Raw genomic sequence first — 24858 nt, forward strand, 5'->3', positions numbered from 1 at the left:
CACAGACGTGTTGCAAGTTAGCCTCAGATGGATTTCCGTTCTGTGCCGATTTCCTAGGTCTCTCAATATGGTCTTTCAAGTACATCTTTGGTGGTGTTAGCATAAAACCTTGGTGGAGGACCTGGCTGGTGCCTCCTTTTGAGTGCAATATGAAATAAATTAAATGAAATTAAATATATCTTGCCATCTATGGCTGAGATCAATAGTGTTGTTCCCATCCCCGATGCAAATAACTGTCTAAGTGCTTCTTAGTGTGTTTCTGTTCCTACCCCTCACTTAACTTTACTTTATTTTATTTATAATGCACACCACAGGACCTTGGGGTTTAAGGGTGCAGACAAACACATACCAATTAAATAACAAAACAAGCTTCTAATATCGAGCACAAAGTCTACTAGGCAAAAGACCCAGTTTGGAACAAAGGTATAGGCTTACCACAATCTACATGAGTCTAAATTCAGATGACGTATCCATAAATAAATTACAGTTAGCTAAAAAGCTGGGAAGATTGGTAAAACCACAGCCAAAAATTATACAGTCTCCATTCACTTGAGTATCCATCGATCTACCTCCTCAACACAACCTTTAGGGTTTTGCTTCTAATACTCCCATGTCCTGTTCTTTGTTGCAACCATGCCAGTTCCTTATTTTAGTTCATGCCCAGAGGGAGCATAGCTTTGGTGATAACAAGGTTTCTTCAGTCTAAGACCAGGGAACTGCAATAATGGTAACTGTGATTTACTCAGATGTGAGACATTAGATGAGATAGATTTATATTTTGCAGAAGCTATTGAAGTGCATTCCATGTCCAATAGCCCCGGCTGAGCTGGCGTTTTTCCATGCTACCCCCCCTGCGACCTATGGGTTTAGCATTCTGTGTGCTTGGGTAAGCCTTTGAATTCACTAGGGCCCTCCAGCTGAGTGCAGGAATCTTAGTTGTTCCCTGTTCAAACTGATCCTGACACCGTTGCTATCTCTACTGTCTATTTGAATGAGCATTCTGTCTCTGCTTCTTTAATTTGACACATCCGAGGTTTATAAGATTTACCGCCATTGTACTCACTTCGGCAGTACATATACTAAAATTGGAACGATACAGAGAAGATTAGCATGGCCCCTGTGCAACGATGACACGCAAATTCCTGAAGCGTTAAAAAAAAAAAAAAAAAAAAAGATTTACCACATTTCACCGGTTATAGAGTTGGTGGTTCAGGCATGGGCGTGTGAGGGCTTAGATGGATGTGGTGATGTCTGATTGTTTTGTGGTTGGGGGGAAGAGGAAGAGAATGTAAATATCTCACAGTGTGCAGCTACGAACGCTGCCGACATCTGCTGTGGATTAGTAGGATGGGTGTTTTTTAGCGGGTCTGGGCCAGTACTTGTGTGCGTAGAGTGGGAAGAGAGTGTACATTTCTCATGGTGTGCCGCTGCGAATGCTGCTGGCATCCACTATGGTTTTGAAAAGGAGGTGTTTAGGTGGGTCTGGACCAGTACATGTGTGCGTAGGGTAGGAAGAGAGTGTGTGTCTTTCACAGTGTGTCACTGCAACTACTGCTGGCCTCTGTGGTGGTTTGGAAAGTAAGTATTTAGTTGGGTCTTGGCCAGTTTGTGTGCTTGGGAAGTCATAGTGTAGAGTGGGAGAGTTTCAAGAGGAAGAAGAAAAACGCCAGGTTTTCATGACCTTTCTGAATGTGAGGTGATTGTCAATGCTGTGTGTAAAGACTGGACGGGGTATCTGTACTTCTGCCCTCTACATGGTTGGGGCAAAGGCACAGGGCACACCCTCCAAGGTTCTTTATATCATAGCTATGGGCGTGCAACCAGTTAAGTAGCTCTCAGGAGGTGATGCAGGCTAGTTCTTAAGTACAGTGAGCCCCAAGGACCCACAAAGGAATGTCCACATACTATGTTAGGCGATAACACAGCTTCTTTATATAAAACAAGGTTCAGTGAAATGTATACATATAAAGAAGAACACCCTGTACTCAGGCAGTTCTATTCAAAACAGTGGCAAATATATGCACACTCTATATGGTACCACACTAGAATTAAATTCAGTAAAATGCACCCACTACTGACAGTTTTAAACAGGCATGTGAATCCTTAAATTAGGTAAACTTTCATAGAGTAAGGAAGAATGGAAGGTTAGTGTCAGAACATACAGTATATTTTCATGAGACTCAAATAGTAATACTGTGAGAGGATCCCCAACTTGGGCAACTTTTAATGGATAAGTTAGGGAGTACCTTACCTTGTTTTTTACAGCTAAGTCCAAAAATGTTCAATAATGCTCTGCTTTCTTTCTGCAGGTTTTATCATGCCAATGTACATGAGATGCCACAGGAGAACAGTATCCAAGATAACTCTGTAACCCCTGGACCGCTCCTGAGGAGAGATAGCCCACGGGCAAAATCGGTTGTCTTGGAAGCAAGACAATGCAGTGCCACACAGTTTTGAATACTGATCCCGTTCATTGAAACCACAATGCTCGTATTAAGCATGTTATAAATGAAAAATGACATTAAAATTAAATTAAATAAATATAAATATAATGCATTTTAAATTAAATAAGGTGCTCTTTCTCGTCACAGTTCCTTTGTAGCCTTGGCAGGTGAAGTGGCAATGTTTCTTGGCTTCACTCGACCAGACCCCTGAAGGATGGACCCCCTTTGCTAGAAGGAGTCGCTGGGGTGCCATGACCAAGAGATAAAGAGGAACCAAGTGCTTTTGAAAAGGCAGCATTTTTTTAGTCTGTGCAGTAATCTCCTTTGGATGGTTGTTACTAGGAGGGTGAAACTTTCTTTGGACTCTGAATAGGCCTGAATAAAGAAGATAAGACCTCTAGGGACCTTGAATGTCTTTCGGTGACAAAGGGTGCACTGGCAGAAGTAGGTGTCAGGATTTCATGGTTCACTGACTTTTGGATTTTTAGTGCTGTAGCCACAGCACGGATGTCTGGATCATTACTGGTGACCTAGACTTGACCACTGGACTGGACTATGGACCCTCACCAAAGTTGGACCCTGTAGACTTATTTTTCAGATTTTGGTGGTGGGAAATCCACTGGCGGAACGTCCTCTGTACAAAGCAAACTCGAATCTCCTTCTCTAGGAAAAGGTGGTCAGCTGTCGTGGCAAGGATGTCCCTTGAGGGCTCTCAAGAGATTTTGAACTTTCACAGCTCTGGGTCTAAAGCAGCACTATACCAGCACACCTCCCCTTCCAATCTGGTTTCCAGCAGTCACAATCACTCTTCCGGACCTTGGTCAACGTGACTGTACTTATGTGACTCAAGATGTCCAAGCACTCCTCTTCTGGACTTACAAATAAACCCTTCTCCTGACAGCAGGCACACAGGACTGACTTCCAGGTTACTTCGATGAAGAGTGTCATGTGCATGATGGTCCCTCGTAGCTCAGGAATAGGTCTCCTAAACAGGGCCTCTCTTGTATCAGTCCTTGGTAGAACACAGCACAATTCGTATTACATGAAGAAAATGCAGCAGCAGACGTCTTCCTTCAGCTCGGCTACACGGAACAGCTTCTTCTTGCTTCTGCCTCAACTTTAGTTTCTGAACAAATTGGTAAGTGAGAGGTCCCCAGAAATACGCATTGATTCCCCATTGACTCAGGCTGAGTAAGGATCAGCAGCCAATCATGCATGAGTGCATGTATGCAGGCAGGCAGCCAATCTGGCTCACAAGAAGAGGATTGAGGTAAGCACCCAGCCTTTCAGCATACTACAATTCATTCACTCCAGTTTGTCAGGTCTGTCTCAGGCATTGTGTCATACAAACCAAACCCAGACACCCAATACACAGAATGTGAGTTCACTTCAGACTCCATTCACACAGCTCCCACCCCTAGGGTGTATCCACAACACACAGCCGCGGGGAAGGCTTTAGTCAGTCTGACAGGAGGCAGCCCCAGAGCCACATATGGTATATACACCCAACAGCCAGTCAGGAGGAAAGGGGCAGAGGCATGGCTTCCCTGCAGTTTAGAAAACAAGGTAAAAGGCAATAGAAACCAAGAAGCTACAATGGCCATCTTGCCTTTCTTCAGTAATCCATTGAATCCTATGGCCGGGCCTGGGTCTCCCAAATATGGTGGCCACTCAGAGCAACTGCCAAGTCAGCATGTAGCAGCCACCGGCCCATACCCTGCTATGTGGGCAACACACAGATGCACAAAAACACTGATAAGAAGAGCAATGGTGTTCTACCACGCATGGGTGCCACAAGGGTATCCTGTTGGCGCTGATCACCAAAAGGAACTCATGAAGAGCTTCACTGCCAAATGTCCAGGATGGACTTCAGTGGCAGAAAACATAAAGAAAACACACACAGAGAAGTGGAGGACAAGGACTAGGAGTACCTGTCCCTCCAAACGGCATTGCCAGCATTCGACTGTGGATGTGAAGGGTTTAGCGTTTGAGATGGTGGGAGCTTGGACAGAGAAGGAGGATCCACCAATTCTGGTATAGTTATATTGGGGGATAACTAGAAGAACTTTTAACCAGATCTGAGAGTCCTGTAGGGTTGGTAGAATGTTAGTTCGTCTTGGAATTCCTGTCTGGCGCGCAAACATGCATTTTACACACAAATAATTCCATGAATCAGGGAGTAAAACCAACCTGCTGTTTGCCCCATTTGTAGCTGTCAGGAGGGGAACATAATGCTTAGAAATAGCAACTTTCTTTCTGATTATCACATACGGCCTCATTACACATCTGTTGCCTTGGAAATAAGGGTGCCAGTAGCAACATACCAGCACCCTTTCTGGATCGGCAGTCTACAACTTTGCTTTCTGGGCCTCTGTGCCCGGTAGGTATGACCTCTGGAAGCAACGGCCCCAGAAAGCAGAGTTGTCATAGAAGCACCAGCACTGGTGCTGCTGAGTGCCCATTCGTGACTGTAAGGGAATTGGGACTAACATTTTCTGCCACCTGATATCCCATGCCCCCGGAACTTGTAATGTCCCAGTGGCACCGGGAAGTCAGGCGGGCAAAACGCTGTTATGGTGTCGGCGGCAACCTCATAAAGATACCCGTTGTCTGTTTATGACATTCAGTCTCACCAGAATGAAATGCAATGCATGTTAGGTTTGATATAAAAGATGGTTTAGAGAGAATGAGTCTCTGGCTTACTCCATAGGCAACAAGCCCCTCTGCTAGTTATTGCAGCTAGATCCAACAAGGCTACGAGGGTGTTGTGGATGGAGGCAGTGGGGTTTTGAAAAGGAAAAATGTAGAACAGCCACCAGGTGAATACTCCCACATTCACTAGACACTATTGCCTGCAGGGGAGGGGCTCCCACCATTGGCCTTCCTGGAGGGTGTTCGGAAAGCTTCATTAGTAGTTCTCAGTAGAGGGGCTCTCATAGTCCTTTGTAATTTTGTAAAGCTTTGGGTTTATCCTAAGTAGCCCAGGGTAGTCCAGACCCCTTTCTCACTGTGATTCGAGAGGCACAGCTTCACCTCAATGATGAGGCCTGACTAGGCCGAAACATGTTCTGCTGAGATTGCTGATAGTACTCTTGTTCAGAGGAGAATTGCCTAGCATTTCGGTTTTTGACTGCCCTTCTGTTTGGGACAAAGACTGATATTGAATGGTTATTTCTCCTCTGCAAAGGGTGCAGTGAGCTAAAACGTGGTTATAGACTCGCCTGAGTGGAAGAAATTCCATAGAACATGGCATTAGGATAGCACAAGATAGCACAGGGGCAATGCACTGGTTTTGGAAGCAAGACATCGCAGAGCAGCATAGGTTCAAATCATTGATCCATGCTTAGAAACCAAACTCAAGTACGGTATTAGGCAGGTAACACATTGAATAAATATTTGCCCCACGTTCGTTCTCAGTACAGGGGCTCACACACTCATTTGTAGTTTTATTACGGTGAATGTAATTGGTAATCTGATTAATACATTTGCAATGATTTGCACAGATTGGTCATTGTTCCCTCTAATTGATCAAATACATTTGTCATACTTCATTATCACGTTCTGGGAGGGACATAAAGGTAATGCATGCATAATGTAATCATAATCTTCATTACTGCTATTCTCACCCTTTATTTCCACACAATATATGATTGCCACATCCAGACAGATGTCTAATGGATTTAACCATCCAAGAGAGGATATGCGCAGGAGGTTTTGGTAAAAATGGGGCATGTGTGCTGGAAATTGGTGGGCGGGCCTACAAATAGAAAAAACAGAATAGATATTTTCAAAAAAATATTCCTGTCCCTGCAAGACGCCATTTCATTGGTTTGTAAATCAAGTAGTTCTCCACGCAGATAAACTGGTTTCAAAGATATTCCCCCCCACAGAGAATGCCCCCTTTCTCTTCCCCACTGGTTTTAAAGTCATGGTGCCTTATACTTTATGTCAGCACCCTCTGAGAATGGAGTGAACGTTCATCATGCATCAAATGATATCACTGATTGAGGTTGTCTGCTTTGATTGGGAGCCACACTGCAGATTATGCTGGCCTATGCTCAGCTCCACGCAGTCACCGCGTGTTGTGCAGCGCAAATTCTGCATTGGCTTAAGCAAGCCAATGCAGAACAGATAATGCAGCATTTATCGGTTTCCGTTTCTCTTTCCTCTTAATGGTGCCTTTTACTGACATAAACGCTTTGGGAATTATTCACTTGCATACATGTTGCTGATGAAAAGTCTTCTGTAGTCACAGAAAAGTAATACACGATTACTTTGTTTTTTTATGTTAGACCAGGGTTCAGCACGCAATGGCTTACAAGATGTTTTCGACTGCAGCTTCACATGGTTTTGGCAGCATTGTCATGTGAGTCAAAGGCCAAAACATCAAGAAAGCAGTGTGTTTTGGAACCAAATACTACAGGGAAGTGCAGTCCTGCCTATTGAATTTTGCAAGCTTGTCGAAACAGAGCCAACGATAAAGATATGGAGTATATTCTTTTCTTCCAGTTAAAGTATATTAAGTAGTTACGTTTATTTTTATGCTGATTATATATTTCCACAAATGGCTCTCACAGACCCTTCAGATATTCTTGGTCTATACCACATATGAATTGTTATTTTCATGAAAGGTTTATGTTGGTCAAAAATCCTTGATATGATATGGCATTTGTAACTCGTCTGTACACAAGTGTTTCTAGGCCCAACAAGACAAGGTGGGGAAGCAGAGGGAGGACACAACAACAATCTTACTAGGCCTTGTATAATTCAGATCACGCAAGTGCAGGGAAGTAGAAGGATAGAAGTGCTGGGGTGGGGGGAGAGAAGTGAGGTTACTCAATAAGTGCAGCCAGTGAGTGGCTCATAAGTGCAGAGTGTAGGGGCTCCTGGGTTGCAGATACAGGCCATATGTGCTAGGGGAGACCTGGGGCAGTGCAAGGGCAACTGGACATGCAGGGGCCTGGGCCCAACTTCAGAGGGTAGCCAGGTGACCAGTGCATGGAGCAGTCAGTACATCAGCAGGAGAAAGGAAGAGAGAAAGCGGAAGCAAAGAGGAATGTCTTGAGTTTCTTCCAGAACCAGAGGTGGTTCTGCTCAAGTTTGAAAGAGGGAGGGATGCTATTCCAGAGGGAGGCCCCGGACAAAGAGAGATCAAGATCTGCCCACAACTCTCTGCTTGGAAAAACGTCTGACCCTCAGAGAGTTGGAAGTGGACAAGCAGTGAGCTTGAGAAGTGCGATGTTTAGGAAAAGAGAGTTGGAGGTAGTGTGGTCCCAGAACCCAGAAAGGACTATTCAAAAAGTCTAAAACTTGATCCAGGCCGCCACAGGGAGCCAGTGAAGAGATTGAGAGATACAATATCTGGGCTTGAGGCCAAGGGCAAGTCTAGCAGTCATGTTCTGGATAAGCTGTAGAGGTCGGAGAGTAGAGGCAGGCAGATTTAGAATGAGGTTGTTGCAGTAGTCCTGCCTAGGACCAGAGCACTGGAGACAGTGAGCTTCTGGGGGAAAGTGAGGAAAAGAAGAATACCTCTGAGAAGGTGCAGCTGATAGTTTGACTTCTTAGAGAAATGTGAGGAGAGAAGGAGAGGGTGAAGTCAAAGATGACACAAAGGTTCTTCGTCACACAGGTAGGAGCAGGAAACGGGCTAAGAATGGGTAGCCAGAGAGAGAGAGGGAAGGATGGAGCTTGTGTTCTGATGAGAAGGATCTTAGGCTTAGTGGCATTAAGGCAGAGATCTTTAGAGGCACACCATTCCTGAATTGCGGCCAGACAGTCTGGTATGAGAGAAGGGGAAGATGCGGCTGAGGGGATCCTGAAAGAGAGCTGGGTGCCCTCCGCATAACACTGGAAGTTGGAGCAGAAAGTAGCGAAGCGGTGGGCGATAGGTACCAGGAAGTAGTTTGAAAGCAAGGGAGAAATGTTAGACCCCTGGAAACACCACAAGTATAGTGAGAGATAGAGAGAGAGTGAGAGAGAGAGAGAGAGAGAGAGAGAGAGAGAGAGAGAGAGAGAGAGAAGAGAGGAAAGATCCCAGTTGGAACTTAGAGGGTCGGTCAGTGAGAAAGGAGGTCAACCAGGTATCACAGAGGTGATTGAGCAGGGTGGCATTGTTTTCCATGCTTCTGGCAGCTCTGGAGGCAGAGGATGGAGACAGCAGAACAGCCAGATAGGAGAAGGAAGGGATAGCAGGAGAGGAAAGGATGTTGATTAGGCACGGGAAGCATCTTTCAAAAAGGAGGAGGTTGGCCTGAGGGCCCTGGAATTATATGCAGTACCATTTGGGAACACCACACACAATTAGGACTACAAGTAACAATACAAATTCACCTTTGGTACAGGCCTTTACTACACTGTAAAGTGGTAGTGATGGCTGAGCAGCCAGACATATCTCAAAAAGTGAGCAGCATCAATAGTTACACAAAGGACAACAATTACTATGATTCAAACAAACACTGACTCAAGGTTTCTGAGTAAAAGAATATACATGTATTTACACATCAGTTATAAAATATTTCACTATTATTAAGCAGTGGAAAAATCATGATTCTAATACACTACACCGCACCCAATAGATTCTGGACAGGTTAGGCTCAAAATGAAGTGTGAGCAAAATGGCACTCCAGTAATTTAAAAGGGAGGGAAAGACAAAGTTAGACAGAAATTGAGCAGCACCAACAAGTGAGTAAGCAGGGCAATCTAGAAAAAGGAACTACAGTGAGGAAATCAAATGAAGAGGCCAGGGCCAAAGTCAATGGATCAAAGACTTTGCAGAGGATCACACAGTTCAGGGTAGTTTCCCGGTAAGTCTTTGCCAAGAATTCAGAACGAAGTCGGTTGGATGAAAATTTACTTTACAGAATAGAGAAGGGAAAGCCTTTAGATTGGCAAAAGATTTCAGACACTTTCACCGCGGCTGGACGAAACAAACAACCAGGTTAGCACAGTACCTTTAGAGCAGAAGTATGCTGTAGCTGAGGCAGATGTTCCTGGCAGGTCCTGCAGGCTCATGGTTCCTGAAGTGACTGTCTGACTGACAAGAAGGAGGAAGTCTGGAGGGTCCTGCAATGCCCAGGGAAGAAAAGAGCAGCGGAGCAAAGCAACAAATAAAAGGTGTGCTCCTTAAAAAACAAGCAGGGTCTGTTCCTCCTGGCTCTACTGGCTCTAGAAGTCATGGTGCTCTGAGGATGCCAGTACCTTTATCAGGGAAAAGTAGGTTGATGCCCTCTACCCCATCTTCTTCAACTGCTCCTGTTACCACACATGATACTCCTTTTGGGCAGATGATCCCTGTGGCAGCCTCAGAGGCCGTACAGAACACTGTTGACCCTTACTTTTTGTGGGTCACAGTACTATGTATGTAAGGTGATGCACAAATATGTAGGGGCGAGCAGTTTCGGGGAGCTTTCAAGGCCGCGGTCAAGGAGCATGAGAAACACTGTCCCTTACCTTAAATGTAAGGCCCACCCAACACCTTCCTCTATCCACCTGCCCCTCAGTCTCTGTGGTTGGTGCCGCTTCCTTCCTCCTCCTACCTTCCCTCCCCCACCTTACCTTGTCTCTTCTGGAAAGCCACAAAGAAATACAAAGCCAGAATCTGGCTGCCCACACCAGTTTGATGCACTCCATCTCTTGTAACAATGTTGACAATATCAAATGTAATGTTCTCATTATGAAAAGATGTCAAGCCAACATCTTGCAAAAAAAGCACACATAGCTTTATTCAAGTTGTGCCTTGCTTTTTCCATTTGCTGACAAAATAAAGTTAAACGCATTCAAATTTGTCTCTGAGCAATCCGATGAAAAATTATTTTGGAATTTGGAAACATTTCCATCAACTTTCCAAATGTCTCTGTCATTGCAAATTGCAATGAAATTCCAGTAATGTACCCATTAAAGTTCCCTCCACAATGAAGAAAAATGATGACCAGATGTTTTAAGTGAACCATATTCTCACAAACTGGGAGCACGTCCACCCACTTCAACCCTCGCACTCATACCATGACATTTCAAATTCACGGAATCTAAGATTTTCACCCAATCCACAGTACGGTTACACAAGCCTTTTCAAGGCATTCATAACATTGTAAAGAAACATCTAATTTCCCACATCTGTAAAAAGAACTCCATTCACACCAGCAGGCTGTCATGACCACTGTGAGGGGGCACAAGTGTGCCACAAGCAGGCTCCCACCAGAACCCTGCGAGCCTTAAAACCACTGCAAAAGGGCTCCTGGAGCCAGTCCTGGCACCTTTGGCACCAGGCTCATATGTAGGAAGGAAGACCTTTAAATCCAACATGGAAGCACCCACACAGTCTAGTTGTAAGAACCAAGCCATGCGGTCAAGTGTTTTGGGTGTGGCAGGTCTGGAACTACTTTCCCTGGTACTACTTTACCTGGGCTATTTAAACCACACCCTGACTGTAGAACACCCTTCCTATTATTCTGCAACCAGCAGTATGACGCTCACCGTGTCCAGCTCCGGGTCTTCAGCATCTCCCTGTAATCCTGCAAGAACAAGAACAAGATTATTCTGTTTTACCTGAGAAAACACCATCCAGCACTCAGCATCTCAACTGGGCTGCAATCTGTGCAAACCGAGAGATGAAGAAACATCACTCACCTATGAGTACTAGCTTAAGGACTTCTGGCCAACTGCTACCACAGCTGCTGTTCGAACATTGCAACCTGCAATAACGAGAAAGGGAAAAACAATATTAGAATGTGCGGTTCCAAAACATCAAATTCCATTAGTCTTACCTGAATTCCATCGCGCTACGCTACGCTTCCATCCACAGCACCACAGCAACATCTGCAAAGGAAAAGAGACATATTCAGGTTCGCTTTCAATATTAAACATCCGCACAGCGCTGTACTTACCTTAACGGATTCCGGGGGCCTGTTTTTCATCGCGCTCTCATCCACTCGCAGCACCACAGCGGCCCCTGAGGAGAAGAAGAAGAAAACACAGGTTAGCTTTAAAAGACAATAAAGGCACTGCGCTTCGCGCTTTCTCATACCTAGAAACGTGCCTCTCCATCCAGCATGCCAGCATCAAGACCTTTGCACCTGAAGAGAACGAGATAAAGTCATTAACAAATTCCCAACAAAAACAGAACAAAGACTTACAATTAACAAACCTACCTGCCTACCAGCAGATTCGGGGTCACAGCAGGCCTGGGCCCAAGGAGGGCGTACTGCACCAGTGAAGCAACTCGAGCAGCTCGCCAAAAAACATCAAGCGCCCCTGCACAAGAACCGCAGGACGGATAGCTCACCCTAGAAATAACTAAGATTCATTATTCAGCACTGGGCAACTACGCATCCAGGGTTCCATATCTCAGAGCCTTCCAGATGCCTCCTGGGATATCAGGTGAGAGTAACACAGACCTTCTATTGTCATTCTGAAAAGATGACATTCCTGCAGCATATACAAAAGCAGATACAGCTCTATTGACAAGATGCCTCAATTCTTCCATTTGTGGATTGAACATTTTTTAACATCTCCATGTTTGTCTCTAATTCATTTCAGAAAAAAATGTATCTTTGCAGCCGGAAACAGTTCCACTAGGCTTTTCAAGAAATCGTTCAGGGCAACCTGCAAATTCATTGGAGTCACATACCCTAAACTGTCCCTTCCAAGATGCACAATTACAATGTCAGGCCATTTAAAGTGAGCCATACTCTCACTGAATGAGAACAAGCTTGCAGAGTTTAAGCCACATACTGCATGCCACAAAACTTCCACTTCTGCCAGTCCAATATTTCCTAAGATGCCTTGATTTTCAGCATACACATTCAATGGCTGAGTTGAGGAATCTCCCAAATTCCAGACATTCTGCTTCTTAATAGCTATAGAGACATCCATCTTCAACTGCATAGAACAACAAACATCTGCTACCCTGTCTTACTGTAAACCGCAACTATAACACCACAGATTCAGTGTTATGCAGATTATACTCAGCTGTCCTTCAGACTCCCCTCAGCCCCCTCTCCTTGCTCGCTTATTCCTGACGGTCTATTTGTGATGCAGGAATGGTGTGCCTCCAACGATCTCTGCCTTAATGCCAGTAAGACTGAGATCCTCCGCATTGGGACTCCTGCTCCCGCTTTCCCGCTCTCACTCTGGCTCCCTCCCTGGGCTCCTTCCTGTGCCTCCTGTGAGGCTAAAAACCTTTGTGTCATATTCGACTCTACCCTCTCCTTCTCTCCTCACATCACAGACCTCTCTAAGAAATCCCACAACCAGCTGCATCTCCTCAGAGGTATTCTTCCTTTACTCACTTCCCACCAGAAGCTCACTTTCTCTAGAGCCCTGGTTGCTGCATTGTTAGTTTCCATGAAACCTTATACAACATTTTACATACGATAAAAATATACAATTCATTTTTATAAGACAGCATATAAAATTGCACAAAGTCAAAAACATCTTCATAAAATATCTATCCCAACCCTTAATTAATATTATTTTTTTTTCCACTCTAAAAACATTGCATATTAAATTATTTTTTTCCAATTCTTCCATTATATTTTGAAGCAATAAATTCAATGCTAGAATTAAAGAAATATTTACACCCCACATACAGCGTCTCTAAAACAAGTGGATAGAAATTTCAAGATCTCTGTTAAATCTATCTTTAAGACTCAAAATGGGTACAGGTTAGTACAGGTGCTTAAGAGTTTCTAGCTTTCTGGTTTCTCCACAGAAACGACATATGAAACCAATTTGTTCTTGATTAAGTACCTCTTCTTTATGTCCCCAGTGCCGTATCCTTTCTAGAGTCGGCATCTGATTAAGTCTGAAGCGCATAAATATTAATCTCGCCCTAAGAGAAGGGAATCTTTGTAAATAAAGGGGAATGCATTCCCTTGCATGTCCAAAATTTGCATACTCCTTATAAGAGGAGTAAGACTCCACCCCATTTACTGTATCCACCCAATCCGCCTTGAATAAAAGTCTTTTGACTAGTCCAGGTCGTTGTACCAGGTCTTCTAGGCAAAGACCTAGAGTGTCTAATAGAAAATTCATATTATCACTGAACCTTTTAATAGATATTACTGACCCGGATTTAACAACCTTATTTAACAATTCGTGTAGGGTGTTTACAGGTGGATCATTCATCTTTCTAAACAAGGATAATTGCTTCCACAGGTATCTTGCTTTGAGTGAGATAAGACATAACTCATGGCAGATAATGGCGTTGGGGACTGCCATAGATAGGCCAAGTAGTTCTTTCCAAATTTCCTTCCGAATCACATTCAAGCATGAGCTCATATCATGAGTACAAATGTCCAAACCATATAAAAGAACAGGCTCACATTTTGCAAGATAGAAACGCCTTATAGGTAAGAACGAAAATGTACATACCATAACCTTCAAGAATTTAATTTGAACCTTTAATTTAGACGCTTTTTCTTCCAGGCTCAATTTCCACATCTTCAGGCTAGATCTGTTAGTAAAATTATAGCCTAGATGTGTTATAGCCTGGACCTGTTCCACCTGATTCTCTCCCATCTTCCAACTGTAAGATTTAATGGTTCTTTTCTTAGTGACCACAATCGTTCGGGATTTGGAAGCATTGGGGGAGAGATTGTTCTCTATCGCATACTGATAAAAAATATCCATCTTTCTACGGAGCCCACATGGAGTGCGGTCAAAAATAATAAAATCATCGGCAAAGGCCATCCACTCAATGTCACGCTCACCTGGTCTCTACAGGGGCGTAGCACGTAGTCGTGTGACCGATATCTGTACTGGCGTAGTTTTGATGGTATGATGGTGTCCTCTCCCCTGTTATCTCCCCAGGAGGCGTTAGCCTGCAATGTCGAAACAAGTTGTTAGCTAATGAGTGGGTTGGATTGGTCCCACTGCCTGCAACCTCCTGATCCTCATCTCCTCTCCTGCTCACCTTTGAGTTTGGTGAGGTTGGCTCTCCATCCTGCTTGACCTTCAGCAGGGGCGCAGTAGGCTCAGTCTTTCTCTGGGCACAGTTACTTCACTGTTCCAGAGTGGCTGTTGCTGTGTTTCAGGAATGCTTGGATTAATCAAGTAAGTCTCTATCCCAATGACAGCTTGATTTAGATCCTCAAAGTCTTATTGTCCCATGGTTTAAACGTGTTTTGTCTTTCATGCCGATGCAGTTTCTTACGGAAGTCTAGAAGAAGAATTGACTCCTGGGATGCTGAACTGGTTGCCTCCAGGTGAGGATAAGCACGGATGAGTGGTGCTGGATGGCTGAACAATTGTTCATTTTGTATTGTGCGCGACTAACCTGCTGTTTTCTGTTCCCTTTTTGCAGGCGCGGCCCCGAGATGCAGAATGGAAGAACCACTCCGAAGTAACCCGGAGTAATGCAGAATCCCGGGTGAGTATTGGATGCCTGCACGTAAGTCCTTTCCCAGCAGGGGCGGCGATCAGAAGACCAGCTGGAGACAAGACCATTCTTCTACATGGTACAGCAAAAGACCTACTAGAAGAAATTGACTATATGCAGAAAAAATATTTTGGAAGTGAAACCCACTTACAGAATGAAATAGCTGTAAACCAAACAAAATTAGTAACAATTCTACACATGGCAACCTTTTACTACACACATACAAAAAATAAATACTCAAATTTAAAAGTACACCAGCTGAAGTACCAAACCATGTGTGTGTATGTTGCCGCAGAACTTTTTATAAATGTAACACAAAAACTGTAGACATATCATACAAAATAGAAGACAATGAAGATTCTAAATGGTTTGAATTAGCTCTCTACATTATAGCAGAAAACAAATATGAAATAACTGACCCCGTAATACTTTGTAGTTACTGCACTACAAAACTTGACAACAACCAAACTCCTTCACGTGCTATCACAAATAATTTGGAAATATATCCACTACCAAAACACCTTTAACAACTTAATTTATATGAGAGCATCATAATTCAAACAGTGCACCCATTTCAAGCAATAATACACCTTCAACCAAAAATTGCAAAATTACCTCCCTCTGAATTATTGAAAGGTATTTGTGGAAATGCAGTGTATTTATCATTAGATCTAAAAGAGAATGTGCACACTCTAGGAGTGCAACGTCCAATGCAACAATCTTTAATTATCTTGCTAAATGGAGTACCTACAAAAGACAAAAAAAATTGGCAACAGCTGGTAGATTTACATAAAGTTAGAGAAGCGTTGTAATATCTTAAAGAGAATAATGAATATTACAAAGAAATTTATATTGAAGAAAACTTGAAGGATACAACTGAAATATTTCAAGAGACACAAGACGCTGGTCAATTTGAGCTACTGGTCCTTCTACAATATCAAACACTTTAGACCATTATACAATTCATCCATTGCACTCTAATGACACCATAGAAGATGCACTGGAAACGTACCAAATGTGTCAAACAAAAGGATCATCAATCAGCATATGGGAAAAAAGTATAGGAGCACGTGCTTTTCCTCTACTCTTTCCTACTGGCAAAGGAGGAAGGTACGATGATAGACCTATTCAAATATCAGCATCAGAATACCGCTCATTACGGATGTATTCTGAAGATCCCAGATTTAGACAAAATGTGGAATACATATTCCACCTACTCTTTGAAAGTGAACTAGCAACTTTATGCTACGGAGTTGCACACATATTAAAATCAGGATCACACTTTCAAAATATGACAGCTACACAATTATTACAAAAAGTGAAACAAAAAGATGAGGATTTACAATCAACTATTACAAATCTATTAGCAAATATGCGTGGTACTAAAGAGTACTGGTTTCGACGTAATGGAGATGTACGTTGTATGATAAGAAACCTTCGCCCACCCACTTGGTTTGTTACATTAAGTTGTGCAGAATATGCATGGGAAGATTTACATGATTCCCTATGCATATCAAACAAAAACAAAACAAACATAGATATACTAACACTATCACAATCGCTTCATTGCTATGCTACATTTTATTTGTAATAAAACTGTTCCTCCCCTTGGAGAAGTGCAACACTTCTTTTGGAGAAAAGAATACCAAGCCAGAGGAGCACCACATATCCACATGCTTTTATGGATTAAAGATGCTCCTAAATTTGGTCAAGACAGTGATGCCACTGTTTTACAGTTTATTGAAAAATATGTCACTTGTGAAATTCCATCGGAATCCAAAAATAGAGATCTTCATGCACAAATTTTACAATTTCAAAGACACAAATGTGGCAAATATCGTCGTCACGAATACAAAAACAAAGGGAAATACTACACCAAATGCCGATTTGGTTTCCCTAGACCAGTTACAAATACAGGTCAAGTCAACAACCTCATATCTTCAGTTAGACATAGTGTTAAAGGTAAGTCACCTAAAAATACATATTACATAAAAAGAAAAGAAGAAGAAAAATATATCAATGATTACAATGCAATCATTGCCCACTTATGGAATGCAAACATAGATGTGCAGTACATTGCAGACAATTCTACTGCAGTTGCACGATATGTCACAGCATACTTAACCAAAGCAGAAAAGACAGAGCTGCAAGACCTCTGGAATGACCTGTCATCAGATAAAACAGTATCTCAAAAATTATACAGCTTGGGCATAAAAATGCTGTCCCATAGAGAATGTGGATCCTATGAAGCAGCTGATCATTTAACTGGTACTGCACTGTATGGTAAATCTGAAAATATAATATGGCTAAGTCTTGGTCCAGCTAAATCTAGAAAAAGAATTCTAAAATCACACAAAGATATAGAAACAATAGCCAAACATGCTCCCAACAGCCAAGACATTTTAAAAAACAATGGGCCTCATTACACGGTAGGCGGTAAAAAATGCGATTTACCGGCATGGCGCTATTAGCGTGTCCGCCCTCGCAGGAGACCGCTAATAGTGTTCCATTACGAGTAAGCGGACACGCGCATAGGGCCATGCCGGTAAATGACCCTACCGCCCTGGGCAAAAGCACCTTTCCGGCTCCGACCAAAGTGCTGATAGCACCTCCGCCCTCATGCTGCATGCTATTAGCAGTCACCGCTATTAGCGGTCACCGCTATTAGCGGTCACTGCTATTAGCGGTCACCGCAAAACACCGGAACCGGAAATAGCGTCATCGCACAGGAACGGGAAAGAGCCCGGCGGCCATCTTTAAAAACACAATCCATTGCCATCCCCTGCATTCAGGACCTGCAGCAACACCACAACTGGCAAAACCACTTCCCACAATAACAAACAATGCCCAAGACCCTAAAGAAAGCTGATGTGCGCCAGCGCAAAGAACGCTTTTCAAACGACGAATTGAAAATGCTGGCAGACACCCTGGCTGCAAATGCAGACGTAGTGTTTGCTAGCGACATGCGGCGCCCTGCAATCCTGAGAAAAAAGGAGATCTGGGCTGAGGTGGCGCAGAAAGTCAGTGCAGTGGGCTCCACCCCCCGCACCGTAAAGGACGTGCGCAAGCGGTGGGATCATCTGCGCCTCCGTGTACGCAGCATATTATCGGCCAACAGGAATCTGGCCATGGGCACAGGAGGCGGAGGAGGATCCCCGATGAAGATGCAGGAGTGGGAGGAGACATGTGCCAGCATCATTGGCATTGAATCCATCGAGGGAGTGGGCCGAATGGAGTGCGGTGTGGCAACAACGTCAGACGGAGGTGAGTGTCCACGCAAAACACTGCAATGCAAAGCATGAGTTCCTCCCCTAAATGTGAAATGGGAATTAGCTAATGGATGGGGTCATCACACACACATGTACACAACCCTGCATATATGCCGTGCATATTCCCACACAACCACATGCATGCAGCACCTCACACACGTGTCACCCTGACTCATGTCCGGATGACCCACCCATCTGGCCAACAACCTGCATGTCCAAACTAGATGTCCAAATCCAAAGGACTGCAGCAACAACAACATATGCATGATGCACCTTGACCCATCACTGATGCTATCCCTGTCTTGCTCCCCCACAGGGTCACATTCTGACAGTGAGGAGCTGGACTCTGCAATGCAGGCCCCACCACCCAAAAAGCAGGCCAAGGGAAAGGATGCAGGCACCAGGCCCAGTACATCGAGGGGCACTGGGAAATCTGGAGTGGCCCAGCGTTCACAAGCCACACACGCACCGACCACACCAAGGGTCGAAATGCCATCCGACACTGTGGTAGCACCCACACCACCCACCCCCACCACTCAGGAGCCAGTGCCAGAAGGCACGCCGTCCGCAGCCAATAGCTCCGTCGGGGAAGCAGCAGCCACGGCACCCATTAGTGATGTGGACGACCCATGTCTGACACCGGAAGGGCAGCGTACACCCAGCACCCAGCTGTCCCCACACCACAGCCCATGCAACACATCCAATGGCAGCATCCATGAGGTGCATGCCGGAGATTCAATGGATGGGTCATTCAGTCCCGTGGCAAGCTCACCTGATGTCGGCCACATGCAGCAAGCTGCGCCGAGGAGTAACAGGGGCAGGGCCGCAGACGACAGCATGAGCCTGATACGACAGCGCCAGGAGGAGCTCAATGCCCTGGTTGCCCGGCAAGTGAGCGAGGCTGCCTCGACCAGGGAGGAGATCCGGGGGTTATCAAGGGACATGAAAGCTGCCTTGGACAGCAACACGACCCGCCTATGTGACGAGATGGCCGCTGTGAGGCAGGTCCTAACGCGCATTGCTGAGGCGATGGAGAGCATGCGTCACACACAGGGAGCAGATCAACCAGCCACCCCCTCGTCTACTAGCTCCGACCAAACAACCATCCTGCGCAGGTCCAGCCGGTCCTTGCGGCGGTCAGACTCACAACCCCCCAATGGTGGTAGTGGAGAAGGGAAGTAGGGCCAGCCTGTCACTGTTGACACTTGGAGACTAATGCAGCACTGATGTGCACACCATGTTTGGTGGAGTTGTTGGGGGAGGGGGGTGAGGGTGTTTGGTGGAGTTGTGGGGGGAGGGGGTGAGGGTGTTTGGTGGAGTTGTGGGGGGAGGGGGGTGAGGGTGTTTGGTGGAGTTGTGGGGGGAGGGGGGTGAGGGTGTTTGGTGGAGTTGTGGGGGGAGGGGGTGAGGGTGTTTGGTGGAGTTGTGGGGGGAGGGGGGTGAGGGTGTTTGGGGTGGAGGGTACATGCACGTTTGAATGACATAATGCTCAATACACACGTAATAGCATGGATAATCACATGACTGGACATTGATTATTGTGTATGTGTGCTTTATTGTTGAAGGGTGCACTGTGTTAATATCCTCCATACACCCCGTGCCCTGAGCTCCACATCAATTGCACCCTCCTAATCCATGTGCATCAGAAACAATGGTCTATCAGGTGCTGCCGCACAGCACGTCCCTCATGGGCATCGCCACCTGCATGACCTGCAGCCCCCTCTCCTCCATCCTCATCCCCGTCATCATCCTCAGACGGTGGTTGCAGTTCAATGTCAGCGGGCATTGGCACATTCCGTCTGATACACATATTGTGCAGCATGACACATGCCATGGTGATCTTGGCCACCTTCTCATACCCGTACAGGAGTGCCCCGCCCGACCTGCTGAGGCACCGGAAGCGTTCCTTCAATAGGCCGAATGTCTGCTCGATCACCACGCGGGTACGGGTGTGTGCATGATTGTAGTCCTCTTCGTGCCTGTTCTGTGGGTTCCGCACAGGGGTAAGGAGCCACCTCTTCAGGGGATAACCTGCATGACCTGCATGGGTGCAACAATGGGTATGTGTAAGTGTCTACATAAAGTGGAGCCTGCACATATCACACAAACAAACATAGCATTTTCAACGACATCCACTGATCCAAGCACGCATGGCAATCAGGGTAACTGCAATGTGGGAAGGTGAGGTGGTCCTTGCAAGTGGACATGCACCATGCATGCATACGTCAGGGATTGCCATGTCCCGCCTGAGTTTAAGTAATTTGTGTTTCCTGGCCCTGGCAACGTTAGTGCCACACTGCTAGTACACTGCCATTCCTTAGTTGATGTCCCCATGCTGTTCAATGGCAATTCAGTGGTGGGGTACGGGTGTGGCTCACTACAATGGCTACAGGAGATCCATTTGTATGCACTCATGTGCGCGGATAATTTCTGATGTTGTTCAGCGTACATTTCAGATGTGATTTTTATATGCATGTTGCTGATTTGTGTAATGGGGGGAATGCTGTGTTGTGCGGTGTGCATGTTGTTTGGAATGGCCTCTTTGGCGTAATGGATAGATATGTTTGTCGTGGCACTCACTTCTAGCATGTGGTTTTGTGTCTGGTCCATTGTGGGCTGCCTCACTGTACAGTGATGCAAATGTGTCCATTCTTCTCCTGACGCCAGTTCACGCCCAGTTGGAGTATGCATCTCCCCCCCCCCCAATCACGCCCAGTTGGAGTATGCATCTCCCCCCCCAATCATGCCCAGTTGGAGTATGCATCTCCCCCCCCCCAATCACGCCCAGTTGGAGTATGCATCTACCCCCCCACTCACAATCACATCACACTGCCATGTGGTTGGCCTGCTACTCACCAAGTAGCCACGAACGTTGTCCAGCATGTCGCTCCATGTATCGTGATATTGTCGAGTTCCGCAGGACCATTGCATCATGGGTTGAACCGGGATATCGGGCACAGCAATGTGTGATGATCTTATTGGAGTCACATACCATTTGGACGTTGATGGAGTGGTATTGCTTTCTGTTACGGTACACTACCTCATTGGCATGTGGGACCACCAGTTCAACATGGGTACAGTGGATGGCCCCGATGCAACTTGGGATGCTTGCCAGTGAATGGAAGCCAACTTTGGTGTTGGAGATCTCCTGGACAGTCCGTGGCATGTATATGTGTTGACTTGTGTGCTTCAGGATGGCATCGAGCACCTGGTTAAGTGTGCGTGAGAATACTGGTTGTGATATTCCATGCATTTGACCTACCGTATGCTGGTAGGTGCCTGTGGCCAAGAAGTGGAGCACAGTTACCACCTTCAGTAGAGGGGGGATGGCAGTACGGATGTCAATGAGACTCACAATGTCGTTGTATATCATGTCTACAATGGTGGTGATGGTATCCCGGTCCAGACGGTACAGGGTGTGTATCTGCTCAGGGGTTAGGTTGACTGGACTGGCTCTGATCCTGGGAATTAGTGGCTGCCTCTGTGGTATCACTAGTTGCACTGGTGGTGCTTGCTGCGCCTGTCTTGCCCTCCTCCTCCTCCTCCTCCTCCTGCGTCTCCTCTGTGCTGCCTGTTGTTGTAGCTGCTGCACTGCAATCGTGTCCTCTAGCCCATGTAATGCTGCTAGTATTGCATCCATCTTGGTGTGGGAATGGGTGTGGGAAGGGGTGTGGTGTGCTCTTTTGTGCTGCCAGTCTCCATTGCCTCCACCTGTGCTGATTTTGTCAACCTGTGGCAGGTAGGATCACTGCTGTGCTCTTTTAACGTGTGGTTCGCGATGGCGGTATTAGCGCCTTGCCGGTAAGGGGTTTTTGGGTCTACTACATGCCGTTATTGCCATGTCCGCATGGCTCGTGATGGCGTGATATTAGCGCTATGCCGCTATTTCCGGACTGAGGGGGCGCACGCTCACGGACTTGGCGCTAATAGTGCCACCGTACTTAGCGGTGCCGCTAATAGCGGTATGTCCGGGTCGTAATTGGGGAGGGGATTTACCGATACCGGTAATCCCTTACCGGTAACGGTAAATCCCTACCGCCTAACGTGTAATGAGGCCCAATGTATTGGACACATAATACCCAAACAGGAGTACTACTTTGGAAACCATGTGTCTATACCACATAGCCCAAAACTACACATACAAAAATAATATAAAACCTGAAGAAAAAAATGGTAAATACAGAGTGACAAAGTGTGAAGGCAGCTTAGTAAAACTCAGCAAACCAAATTTAATTAATCATATCAAATTGTCATTAAAGACTCATCAACATAAAGAAGTATATTGCATGTCCCTGCTACAACTCTTTAAACCATGAAAAAAATAAGAAGAAATACTGATATATGACTCATATGAAGACACTTTCAAAGCAAATGTAAGCACTATAATTGATGTAAACTTTGCACAGTACAAAACAATGTTGCACAATGAACAGCAACATGAAGAAGAACTCCAGGCCCAACTAGATAAGGACACTCCTGACAGTAGTCAACCTTCCGTAACAGGAAGCCAAGAACCACTGGGAGGGCCATTAATAACAAATGAGGCAGAAGTAGCTATGATAGAAGTAGAAAACGGTTACCAGACATTTCGTCGAAAAGAAATGGTCGACAGGACATTTGGTCGAAACCATTTGGTCGAAAACCAAATGGTCGAATTTTTTATTTTTTTTTATTTTCACTTTTTTATTTTTTTTTGGGGGGGTCCTCCCTAACCCCTTTTTTTTCAAAAAAAACCTTTTTCCCTAAACTAAAACCTAAAAAATGTATATATACATTAAAAAAAAATCGACCATTTGGTTTTCGACCAAATTCCGTCGACGAAATGTCTTTCGACGAAATGTCTTTCGACGAAATGTGCGGACACCGTAGAAAACACCATGTGTCAGTATGAAGATAAAGAAGACTTAACTATACTACAATCAAAACTAAACAATGAGCAATGTAGCATTTTTCAAGAAGTAACAAAAGACACTGCACATGGTTTACAACATGAAAACAAAGAATGCACCTGCCAAAATTACAAACCTATACTATTGTATGTCAGTGGTGAAGCTGGTTCTGGCAAAACATTCCTAATCAAAATCATCAGTAAGTTCCTTCAACAATTGACAAACAACAAACTGTCAGCTGTTGTCACTGCCCCCACAGGTTTAGCTGCCTACAACATAGGTGGTGTCACTTTACACTGATTACTTCTCCTGCCAGTAGAACACCAAAACAAATTAGACTATTACAAACTTTCTACAGAAGCTGCAATGGAACTACACAGAATATTGAAACAAATGAAAATGCTACTAATAGATGAAGTGCGCATGGTGTCCAACCTAATGTTGGCTTTGATTCACCTCAGATTACAAGAAGTACTCAAAACAAACTATGAAGAGCTCTTTGCAGGAAAACACATTATTGTTTTCGGAGATCTTGTCAATATTCTCTTTGACAAACTTTCAGAAGTAAAAAGGATAGAACGCTCAACAGCTCGATTCCTTCTCTTCAAAGACATGTATGTACGCAGAGAACATTTTTCTCTAACTCTTGCATACGCAGTCACCATTCATAAATCACAAGGTCTTAACCTAGACAAAGCAATGATAGACATTGGTAACAGAGTCTTTAAAGAAGGCTTGAGCTACGTAGCACTATCACGCTTACGTACACTTGACGGTCTATTTCTAATCAACTTTGATGCAAGTAAAGTAAACGCTGATATTCCTTGCATTTTAGAATACAATAGACTTCGCTCACTATATATCCCCCATCTAAACACATATTCTGTACCACAAAAAGTAAAACGTTCTAAAAGAAAACTAAATCAAACAGAAATGCAACAGGATGTCACTGCAAATCCTTCAAAGAGTAAAATAAACTAAAACATCATCAAGTACCACAAACATAAAAGAACCCATTAGGGAAAGTAAACCAGGTACTTCATCAAAGAAGGAAGACACAAAAAAAAATAATTCAATCAGATACAGAACTACCTGGTCCATTTAAACTCTCAAATATAGTTGGAGTAAGTTGCTACGCAAACGTAGCAATGAATATTCTATTTCAATTGCCACCAATTGTTGACAACATTTACTTACACAGTACAGACCAATTGTGTTTGCAAATGTTAGTACTTCACAGAAATGCAACAAACAATCCTGATAACACGTATAGTCTTTATGGAATAAGACAACAATTGTGCTGGAATGGTTAAATTCACTATAAACTCACAGGAAGATCCACAAGAATTTCTAATGTACTTACTACAAGTACTGGAAAATAAAAACATACCTATAAATGAAAGCTTCCAGATTTCATACATGTGGAAACATACATGCACTCTCTGCAACAATGTGACAGAAGAAGAAATCCCCAATGAACGCTTTGCATATATATCAATACCTAATTGTGAATCCATTCCATTTCAGCAACTTGTACAAAATGCAAACCATGATAGATTATGTACTACCTGCAATTCGGATAATCGCTCCACATTAGTAATACAAACACATAGTAAATGCGTAATACTAATGCTTCTACGTTACAATGCAGATGGTACCAAAAACAACTGCAAGCTGACTGGATTCACACATGGTCAAATATCACTTGGTAAAACAACCTTCACAACATTAGTTATAATCTACCACGCAGGAGCCACAACCAATTCAGGGCACTACACTGCATATTTAAAAAAGAAATGTGGATGTTTTGAATGTAATGATAGTACCATTACTCTAAAGCAGAGATTACCAGCAAATCTTACAAACGCTTATTTAATGTT

General features: G+C 44.5%; 1 non-coding gene across 1 annotated transcript; it reads left to right on the forward strand.

The window, feature by feature from the left end:
• The first annotated feature begins 1055 nt into the window (after nucleotides 1-1055).
• Nucleotides 1056-1162, forward strand: LOC138517101 (U6 spliceosomal RNA). Its single transcript, XR_011282375.1, has one exon. It is a non-coding gene; the product is annotated as a U6 spliceosomal RNA (small nuclear RNA).
• The last annotated feature ends 23696 nt before the right edge of the window (nucleotides 1163-24858 follow it).

This window comes from Ambystoma mexicanum, chromosome 6q (genome assembly GCF_040938575.1).
Source record: "Ambystoma mexicanum isolate Mex_15411 chromosome 6q, UKY_AmexF1_1, whole genome shotgun sequence".
NCBI classification, from domain to species: domain Eukaryota; kingdom Metazoa; phylum Chordata; class Amphibia; order Caudata; family Ambystomatidae; genus Ambystoma; species Ambystoma mexicanum.